Source organism: Asterias amurensis, chromosome 3, assembly GCF_032118995.1.
Source record: "Asterias amurensis chromosome 3, ASM3211899v1".
NCBI lineage: Eukaryota > Metazoa > Echinodermata > Asteroidea > Forcipulatida > Asteriidae > Asterias > Asterias amurensis.
Genome location: NC_092650.1, coordinates 17,274,395 through 17,286,094, shown reverse-complemented (window position 1 = coordinate 17,286,094; position 11,700 = coordinate 17,274,395). Strand labels below are relative to the sequence as shown.

General features: G+C 38.8%; 1 protein-coding gene across 1 annotated transcript in view; it reads left to right on the top strand.

The window, feature by feature from the left end:
- The first annotated feature begins 3,058 nt into the window (after nt 1-3,058).
- Nucleotides 3,059-11,700, top strand: part of LOC139935039 (G-protein coupled receptor 54-like) — a 49,411-nt gene continuing 40,769 nt past the window's right edge. Inside the window, exon 1 of the mRNA XM_071929488.1 lies at nt 3,059-3,223. The gene's annotated coding sequence lies outside the window, so the exon portion shown is untranslated. The remainder of the gene's footprint in view (nt 3,224-11,700) is intronic.

Here is an 11,700-nt window from a genome sequence, read left to right as displayed (position 1 = left end):
GAAAAACTTTCTTTTTTTTTTTTTTTTTTTTTTTTTGGGGGGGCGGGGGGCGTTCTCACCTATTTTTAATTTTCCTTGGTGCCTGTTGAAGAAGACATTTCCGGTGCTCAAGCAGGGAACTTTGTCCGCAGCTGAAGATTTTGTCACCATGTGATTTTAACATTGGCTGAAGGAGAATATTTCATCAAAAGAGGGCGCTGTCAGAAGTAGTTTGCACACAGTTTACAGTGTGAGGAATCGGTGGGTGCGCCTAGCTTCCCTGGGTCGACTCCGGTCTGCCCCCGGTACGTTCGAATAGCTTTGACGTCATTTCAGGAGCTCACCCGGGTCAGCTCCAAGGGCCCTGCTTGTGGAACTGGTCACTTGGGGCTGGCCCGAGTTGCATGACGTCACCACGAGAGGGCGAGTGCGATCGTTCAGTTAGCTCTTGTCAGGGGCTCACCCGACCGAATGAGCACCGCGCGGTCGACCCGGGGAAGCTATAATCGAACGTGCCCAATTTCAGAGTTGATTGAATGCATTGTCATAACAACTAACTTGGAAAATGGATTAAGAATGGGTTCAATGACACGAGTTCACTGTCTCACAAAAGTGTCCTTTTCCCATCTTCCGTCGTCACCATGGCAATACTTTCCAGAGGGGATAAATACACTTGTCCTAATGGCACTATATGTAAAGTCTACGCCTGTTAAAATCGTTTCCTTCCGCATTTACAATTTATCATCAACAGGCGATTTCCAAAGAAAAACAATCGGGGAAGAGAAATTTGATGACCATAAATTTTTTTCACCCTGAAAACCCCCCAAAACAATTTCGCCCGTAGCGATGTTATTGCTCGGGTGTCAATAAATTGACCAAACTCGTGACTTGAAATGCCTCCGACGAAAGTCTGTGTTGAAACTGGAAACCCTTAATAACAGTTTTGTGACGTCACACTTCCTTTGCAATTACTATTTCGACACACTCACAAAAAAATGGTTTTTGGTGAGTCGATTACTTGATCCCGACTCGATACAATGATTATGAAGTGTGATAATGTTTCATGATGTCGCCGCCAGATTCATTTTCGAGGAAATGGAGACGATGTCATTTCTAAGTAAAACGTGATGTTTTGGGGGATTTCAAATTATTGAGGTGGTTAGAAGGAGAAAGACCACTGAAAAGGGAACATAAATTGATAAAAATAAACAAATATGTATAAATAAATAAATAAATATTTACAATAAATAAATCAATTATTAAAGTGCATGCCACCGCTGCTGAAGGGCAATCGATATACCAACTGACTTTCTATTAATTGGTCTCGACGTCTAGCCAGCCGACGGAACAAGTAACAAAAACACTTTGACATGGACCGAAATAAAGTGTGAACAGATGTATTTCCCAACAAAATGGCAGGTTTGTTATAGTTATGCCCAACCATTACCTTTAATACAGTGTCTATAGAAGCTTATCTTGAAATGAAAAAGATGCGAAATTGTTTATGAGGCTCAAAATGAACTGTGCTTTAAAAAGTAGTTCCAATGTTTTAGGATACAGGTAGAGTTTATCAGATTCCTTTGTTTTTTAAACTAGTCGATAGTTTACAATAAACTAGCATATGAAAATTTCAAAAGGTAGTCGCATTTTTGAGATATTATCTCCGAAAATCTGAGCATTATGACGTCAACGCAGGAAGAATAATCCCTTAATAGAAGTACGTAATAATGTCAAGCGCTACTATGGCAACGCTTCTCAGATTCAAATGTTGGGACATAAAAACTGATATATTTTTACGGATAACCGCGTTACTTCGAAGTAAAATGTTTCAAAAATATAGGCCCACCTCCCCTTTAAGTCAGGTTTTAACATGAAATAAAATTGATTAAAACTACAGGATAACCGATCACATTCAACAAAAACGGGGCCTGATCATTATTTATCCTTCCAACCTCGGTTTGATAGATTTAAATTGAAAAGAAGAAGAACAAAATGTCTGTCACCCACGATGAAGGCCTATAATAATCTGTGTCCAAAAGGCTCCATATTCGTGGCATGTCCCTATACTATACGGGATATGTCTACCGGAAACCACAGCTCTTCCGACCCAAGCGAGAGTCAGGATTCCAGACATTTAAACAAAGTCAATTTTTAAAAACTTTCGATTTTGTTGTTGTTATAGTACAACTGTATAATCGATGGTATGGTGACAGATATGATCGTTAACACACACATGGTGAATCATAACTGTACAATGATTTATAGACGGATTTTAACTGTCATATCGTGGTTATTGTTGTAATAAATTATAACTGTTGATGTGAGTAAAACACAAATTGTCATTTTGCAATGTGGACTTTTAACTGGACACGTTTGGGAATGTCAAAGACCAATCTCGCTTGGTTCATCCATCCAAACATAACTATGCATAGAATATTTACAAACTAATTAAAATTTGGGCTCAATTGGTCATCGAAGTTGCAAGAGAATAATGAAAGAAAAACACTTGTTGCATCACTTTGTGTGCTTTCAGATGCATAATAAAAAGCTTCAGCTGAAGTCTTTTATTATTATTTGAGTGAGAAATTACCTCTTTCTCAAAAACTACGTTACTTCAGAGTTTCTCACAATGTGTATTTTTTGTTTAGTATAGTGTCCCGTGTCTTTAACTGTACTTCGAAAGACATTCAGTTTCTAGAATCGTTTGCATGTGCGTATTTCATTTACAATACATGGTAAAAGTGTAGGCACCATGGTAATGCCATCACATTGGTGATTGTCATGATGACGTCACGGAGTGCGCATCACCCATCCAATCCCACATCACGGAGGGTTGCAACTACGCGCGGGTCCGTTTTAGAAGTTTCTACAGCTGCGAATTGGCTGGCTATAAAATATGCATCAGACCCACCACACAGCAGCAGTAGACGGATTACACGTCAGGAATCAATCTAGAACGCTTACTCAAGTCTTGGATTTAGTCCCGAGTGGTGGACCTTTACATGCAAGACATTCTTGGCGGGGAAGAGGAGAAAGCTCAACACCATCTATAAGCTAGCAAGCTGAGGAAATATTAAAATGTGAGATGCGACTTCGATTAAAGTGATCTAAAAACCTCTTGCGATAATGTGAACGAGTTGATGGATGTGTAAGACGTGCACGAATGCAGGTATCTCGCCCAGCCAGTTGGGCCTTGGAAATACTATTGGTTAACCAGGAGCGGACGCTAAAGCCTACTAAGCAGGTAAGATTAAATATGCTTAGCTTGTTTGCCGCCATTTCAGTGTAGCCTGGTGAAGTGGACTGTTCAAGGTTTCGCAAAATGTCACGAGAGGAAAATCGATCTGGAAAATAAAGTGGGTTGTAAAAAAACAAAACGAGCACGGGGAACATTTTAAACAAACGCATCAGTGCCCTCAATCTACGTTTTCCAGAGTCTCTTCCAGAAAGTTAACAGCAGATACTTGGGTGTTCAAATTAACACCTTGGGTGCTGTCACATTCATGCTCATGTTCAGCTTTATTTCCATACCATTATGCAGTACACTATAAAGGAAAACTACATTGAAACCAAATATCCGTAAAATGTACAGCACTGAGTCCTGGCAGCTATGGGTGCCAGGTAAAGTGCCGTAAATTTCCCAGTGGAAGTTTGGTAAACTACCTCCTTCAGGGGACAATTTAAAAAACTTCCATCGTGAAATTTACGGCACTTTACCTGGCACCCTAGCTGCCAGGCAAAGTGCCGTAAATTGTACGGATATTTTTTTACGGTGATGGGAACTTAATTATAGTATGGGGGGAGTTCAGACAAGAAGCCTAAGCTTGTACAAAGTCTTGCCTTTTCAAAAAGAATACATAATAAGTATGAAGTTACAATCCTGGGTTTTCAAAATACATAGGAATAGTTATTACTTTTATAGAATTTTTATGACACTCAAGAGAGAATCACAGTTAACACCAATATTTTGTTTCATGTTGAATGATACTAATACTCTTTGTTAGCACTCTTTGTGTGTACGTGACCGAGCGGATAAAAGCACCGAATTCAAGCTCTGATGACTCTGTTTAGCAGACTTAGGGTTCGAATCCCGGTCGTGACACTTGTGCCCCTGAGCAAGACGCTTAACTGTAATTGCTTCTCTCCACCCAGGGGTAAATGGGTACCTGTGATTTTTTAATTTTTTATTATTAATGCAAGTCGCCCAAAACAAGGCTAAAAGCCACTCTAGGTTAAGGGTTACAAGGAAGAAAACATATACATGCAGAAACTCAGTGGAGCTGAAGGTAGGAATTGACCTTCCTCTTAAAAGATGGAAGATCATAGGATGAAGGGATACATGCACCAGGCAAGGAGTTCCAAAGAGATGCAGTACGAGGGAAAGGCTACTGGAGAGATGGTTCTTGTGATTGATTTATCATGCATTTTTTTTTACTTGTACCCCAATGCCCTTCCACCACAATGTATAAACAAAAATGATGTTTTGACCGTAAGCACATAATTATGTCAAATAATTATTTACCTGAACTGACTCTTAATAATTAAAAAGTAGACAGAACGGGTGATGGTTAGCCACTTTATATTTCGTGTGGCACCTGTACTCTACACGCGTCTGACATAGATATGGGTCCCGTGGGACCTGGCCTATCTCTGGGTCTATGACCCGGAACTGAGTCAAAATGTATAAGAAATTGATCAAACTGACGCATAATCAAAGTTAAAATCAAATTTTTAACCACATTTCGGGTCATTTTGACTCGTAATTAATGGTTGCTGCCTCTGGAACACATTATCTGGTGTAACTATTACTCTTGGTACAGTCTGAAAAAAAAAACACCCAACCATTTTCGGACAGACCAATCACCCCTCTACTGTACACCGGAATCTCAGCCCCTCAGAATATATCCATCTCTTTGGAACTCCTTGCCTATTTCCCTTCATCCTATGATCTGCCATCTTTTAAGAGGAATATCAATTCCTACCTTCAGCTCCACTGAGTTTCTGCATTTCTATGTTCTCTTCCTTGTAGCCCTTTACCCAGAGTGGCTTTTATCCTTGTTTTGGGGCAAACTTGCATTAAAACAAAAGCCATCTTGAGATATGACACTGTTAGGTTTGAGTTAATTTGTTTGTATTTCACCCAAAACAAACAGAGCTCTCCTATATATAGATGTCAACCATATCTTAAAAATCTTAAAAGGCTATAGAATGGACTTCCTCGCTCCTCTCATGTTCTTATACACAAATACAAACCGCCGAAACATGTCACATGAATAGCTAAAGTGTGTTTCACGATCGGACCAGGGAGGAAATTAAGTATTAACTGGCATGGATGTCAATGGAACATATATACAGTCAATCTTTCCGGCAGAAAATGTGGTTTTACTTCAGAGACAGAAATTTAACTGTTTGTATTTTGTATTATTATTAATAACTGGCGCAATATTACACTGACAATCTGTCATTCGCTGATGAAGAAAGGACGAGTTGGCCGCATAATGAGTAACCCGTTTAATAAGGCCTACGAGAAAACTGATGTGACTTTGCTCGTGGGTGGCATATTATGATATTAAGGGCTGATCAGATAAGTCAAGGTCAAACAATTTCGATTTTTCTTTACGAAAATGGTTTGACCCACCTACCCTAAATTTCGATTTTTAACTATAGACTGGCTACACAATAAAATCTATAAATGAATAACAATGTAGTGTATTGAATACCCCAGATTTTGTTCCCTTTAAATCCAAGGTCTCAAACATCAGTAGTTTTCAGTAGTTTTACATTGCTTTTAAAACAAACAACTTAATCGGGGTTAAAATTAGTGATCTTGGCCAGCTGGGTCTGCAGACAAGAATATCTGATGGGGACCCCGCGCAAAGAATTGTAATTAATCATTAAATTACTTCACAAAGTACAGTTGACTAAAAATGTTAAGTCTTGTGTCACAGTCCCCGAACCCTTTCTCATTTCAAAACAAACTTTAACGTCTCACATTTAAATAAAACAAATCAAGCAAAAAAAAAAGAAAAACACTGGAATAAAAACAATAAATTATAATAATAAATAAACAAAAAAATAAAAATAAAATAAAAACATCTGACCTACAAAACAGTAAGGAATAAATGATAAAAACATGTTAAAGTTTAGTTCCTGTATAGGCTTACCGCCCAGTAATTCCAACCCTTCAACTCCTATATAGTGGTCGGAAAATCACGTCAGACCTTTCACGAGTCGATACTCAATGACACATAAAGTGTTCAGAGAACACACATACAAAGTTACAAGGCATCTGAAGATCATGATACATCATCTTCAATAAAGATATTTGTGTTAATTCAGTATGGTATTCCCCAAGGAAATATATTGCTTTTGATCATGAATTCAAGGCATTAGGTTTCTTCCCTCCACGGCTGCTGTCTGCTTATACAATGATAAATAGCCTTGAAATTAAACGAAAGTGATACTGCACAAACAAAACATAATTGCAAACAAAATTCCATTCGTAATCTATTCATGAATAACAAAGTAGTGTATTGAATACCCCAGATTTTGTTCCCTTTAAATCAAAGGTCTCAAACATCAGTGGTTTTCAGTAGTTTTACATTGCTTTTAAAACAAACAACTTAATCGGGGTAAAAATTAATGATCTTGGCCAGCTGGGTCTGCGGACAAGAATATCTGATGGGGACCCCGCGCAAAGAATTGTAATTAATCATTAATTTACTTCACAAAGTACAGTTGACTAAAATGTTAAGTCTTGTGTCACAGTCCCCGAACCCTTTCTCATTTCAAAACAAACTTTAACGTCTCACATTTAAATAAAACAAATCAAGCAAAAAAAAAGAAAAACACTGGAATAAAAACAATAAATTATAATAATAAATAAACAAAAAAATAAAAATAAAATAAAAACATCTGACCTACAAAACAATAAGAAATAAATGATAAAAACAGGTTAAAGTTTAGGTCCTGTATAGGCTTACTGCCCAGTAATTCCAACAAAGTTACGGTAAGGTACGAGAAAAAAAAACCCATTGTTTATGACACAGAAGGGCCCAATTTCATAGACCTATGCTAAGCACAACAAATTTATGAGCATGAGAAAAAGTTCACATCATTTCATCTGTGACTGTATTTTCACGCTTGTTTTAGAAAGGCATAACATTAAAGGCAGTGGACATGGACACTATTGGTAATTGTCAATAGCCTTCACAGTTGGTGTATCTCAACATATGCATAAATTGACTAACCTGTGAAAATTTGAGCTTGATTGGTCGTCAAAGTTGCGAGATAATAATGTAAGAAAAACACCCTTATCACACGAAGTTGTGTGCGTTTATATGGTTGATTTCGAGGCCTCAAGTTCTAAATCTGAGGCCTCGAAATCAAATACGTGGAAAATTACTTCTTTCTCGAAAACTATGGCACTTCAGAGGGAGCCGTTTCTCACAATGTTTTATACCATCAACCTCTCCCCATTACTTGTCACCAAGAAAGGTTTTATGGCAATAATTATTTTGAGTAATTACCGATAGTGTCTACTGCCTTTAATAAGCAACATTTTCTTCATAAGTTGCTCGATATGACATTGGTCCCTTCTGGCGTGACGTACAGCTTTGCGTTAAACACACTGGACACTTTTGGTAATTACTCATAATATTACATAACATACTTACTTGCTACCGAGCAACGCTGCGCAGAGCAGAGCTGAGAATGGCAAAATATATTGTGAGAAAAAAATCCATCTGAAGTAAATGAGCTTTTGAGATAGAGGTAATTTCTCATTCAAATATTAAAATACTTCAGGCCTGAAGCCTTTTATTAGGCATCACAATTACCAATGATGTAATTTCTCACTAAAGTATTCTAGTTCTACTCTGAAACTATTTCGGAATAAAATACTCCCGGTAATTCAAGAGCTTGTTGTTGGTATTTTCGTTGTAATTAATAGCTGATTAAGTTAAAATGTGACGGGAGTGTATAATAGAAAGTACAACGAACTTAATAACTACAGTTTGCTTTTGAAGTGTCCCGGCATTATTTGTCAATGGATATTTTTCTCATTTAAAAAAAAACGTGACAAACGGCGAAAAACAAACGTCGATTTTTAAAATAATGTTTGACTTCCTTTCGTATGTTGGTATCATCAATCCCTGAAGTGTGGTAAAAACCATTTTCAAAAACACATTCTATTAAAGGGTGGAGATACTTTTGTCTTAACTTAGGATGGGCTCATTGCGTCTTGAAGATTAATCCCAAGTTAAAGGCAGTGGACGCTATTGGTAAATACTCAAAAAAGTTATTATTAGAGGTTGATACAAACCTGAGTGTCCTCAGATTTACATCAAACTTACACTGTTTGAAGGTACTGATTGAAAGCTTCCCTTACACAAACAATTTTCGTCTCAGGAGACGAACATTTTTTTAGCATGTCAGCGGGTTAACGCGACTCTCCCTAAAACAGTGGTCTGTGGTTTCCAAACAAATTGACGACTATAAATGAAGCTCAAACTATAGACGAAACTACGAAAATGTTTATTACATACATGTTCCTTTAAAGACACTGGACAATCTTCTCACTTTGAGTATCTCTACATGTGCATACAATAACAAACCTGTGAAAATTTGAGCTCAATCGGTCGTCGAAGTTGCGAGATAATAATGAAAGAAAAAAACAACCTTGTCACAGGAAATTGCGTGCTTTCAGATGATTGATTTCGATACCTCAAATTCTAAATCTGAGGTCTCGAAATCAAATTCGTGGAAAATTACTTTTTTTTATCGAAAATTATATATGTTACTTTAGAGGGAGCCGTTTCAATGTTTTATAATATCAACCTCTCCCCATTATTCGTTACAAAGTAAGGTTTTATGCTAATAGTTGTTTGGGTTAATTACCAATAGTGTCCACTGCCTTTAAAGTAAGAAGGGATTCATGGGTGTCATGGCCAAACTTGACCTACAAAGGGTATCAAAACCCTTCAACTCATATAGTGGTCGGAAAATCACGTCAGACCTTTCACGACTCGATACTCAATGACATATTAAGTGTTCAGAGAACACACATACAAAGTTACAAGGCATCTGAAGATCATGATACATCATCTTCATCAAAGATATTTGTGTTAATTCAGTCTGGTACTCCCCAAGGAAATATATTGCTTTTGATCATGACTTCAATGCATTAGGTTTCTTCCCTCACGGCCGCTGTCTGCTTATACAATGATAAATAGCCTTGAAATTTAACGAAAGTGATACTGCACGAACAAACACATTGCAAACAAAATTCCATTCGTTCCCGAAATGTTATATCCACAAAATTGAGTACAATACCAGAAACTGTCCAACCAGCGGTTCGGTTATAACGATTTGAATGATGAGGAGGAAGAAGGATATTGTACCCATCCCGCCATTGGTCAATTCACTTGTATTAACCATGCCAGCAATATTTGTCCAATCGGCGGGTTGGTTATATCGATTTTAATGAGGAGGAAGTAAGGTTTGTACCCGCTCCAGCATTGGTCAATTTACTTCAAGAATTAAACCGTGCCGGGTTGTCCAATCAGCGGTTTGGTTATATAACTCTGAATGAGGACGACACCTGATCTTTCATTGGTCAATTCACTTGAATAATACTAGTGCCATGATTACCTGTCCACTCAGCGGTTCTGTTATATCAATTTGAATCGGAGGACGTATAGTCAAAGTAAAATACACCCGTTCCATCATTGGTCAATTCACTCGAATAATAAACACGCCACGATAACCTGTCCAATCAGCGGTTCGGTTCAGATCGATTTGAATGAGGAAAAAGTAATTAAAGTAAATTAAACCCGTTCCATCACTGGTCAGTTCATTTGAATAATGACCATGTCAGGATTACATGTCCAATCAGCGGTTCGGTTATATCGATTTGAATGAGAACGACGTCAAGTAAACTACACTCGTCCATTATTGGTCGATATACTTGAATAATAGCCATGTCGGGACTACTTGCCCAATCAGGGGGTTAGTTATATCGACTTAAATGAGCGGGAAGTAAGGTTTGTACCCGTAGACCGGCAGCCCAGAGCACTTTGGTTAAAGGAACGAGGTACCAATATTTGACGACGGGAACGTTTAGCGGATAACCTGACATAATCAGATATGGATGTCTGCCGGGGACCCCCCGCTGCATGTGGCGCATGGACCCCCAACAAAGAGGCAAAATAATGGGCTGAATCAAACATTCTAGGTACCACATGAAACCAAGTGGAAATGGTCATTACCATGATACTAAGTAAACAAAATCAACCGCCAGACAAATTTTCTGCTGCATTAGGCCTGCCAGACACCCCCTTCCGCAAATATTTAGTGTACAAACCTATGGGTTGAAAATTACCAGTTGTCAAATTACCTCAGATTTACATGAAACTTTGGTTAACTGTTCCACTATGGCTAAAATGAACACAAACCAAAAATTAAATCCATACTCCATGTCGTTTCTGAGATACAGCCTCTTACAATATACTAAAATCTCCCCCTTTTGGAGCTCCGCCCCCGGCCGACACCGCGCGTCGTGGTGGTATTCTTTCAAACGTTAAGCCCGTAATTTAATAACGACACCAGCTTTGCGGCTGAAAGGTGTATACTATTTAAGTTATGGCCCTTGAGTCATAATTTGGCTGCATTGGGCCTACCAGACACCCCCACCCCCGGGGTTCAACATCGGAGGAACGACCTAAAACCAAGTTGAAATTACCAAGGCCTTTTGCACTATTCTTAACACAAGACATTATCAGGCGCCGGACAAATGTTTTGCCCGGCAGACACCTCCCTTACCCGGGTTAAACAAAGGAATCACCTGAAACCAAGTAATGACCAAACACACTATTCTTTGACGTCCAGTATCAATCACCACCAGACGAACGTTTTGCTGCATTTGGCCCGGCAGACACAGCTCCCTTCCCCGGGTTAAACATCAGAGGAACCACTGAAACCAAGTTGAAATGTGACCAATACAATATTATTCTTAATACAAGTATCAACTGCCAGATATCAACTGCCAGACGAAAGTTTTGTTGCATTTGGCCCGGCAGACAACTCCCCCCCCCCCGGGTTAAACATCAGAGGAACCCCCTGAAACCAAGTTGAAATGACCAATAACAATATTCTTAATACAAGTATCAACTGCCAGACAACAGTTTGGCTGCATTGGGCCCGGTAGACAACTCCCCCCCCCCCCCCGGGTTAAACGTCAAATGAACCACCTGAAACCAAGTTGAAAAGGCCAATAACAATATTCTTAATAAAAGTATCAACTGCCAGACGAAAGTTTTGCTGCATTGGGCCCGGCAGACAACCCCACTCCCTCGGGTTTTAGAAGAACCGCCTAAAACTAAGTTGAAATAACCAATAACAGTATTCTTAATACAAACGGAAGTATCAACCGCCAGACATTTTTATGATTCTTCATTGGGCCCGGCAGACACCTCCCCAACCCCGGGGTTAAACTTCAAAGGAACGACCTAAAACCAAGTTGAAATTACCAATAACAATATTCTTAAACCAAGGGGGTGGGGGTGTCTGGCGTGCCCAATGCACCAATTTTTTGTCTGGCGTGTTATGATACTTGTATTAAGAAGAGTGTAAATTGGTCATTTCAACTTGGTTTGAAGTGGTTTCTCTGATGTTAACCCGGGGAGGGAAGGTGTCTGCCGGGCCCAATGCAGCAAAACTTTC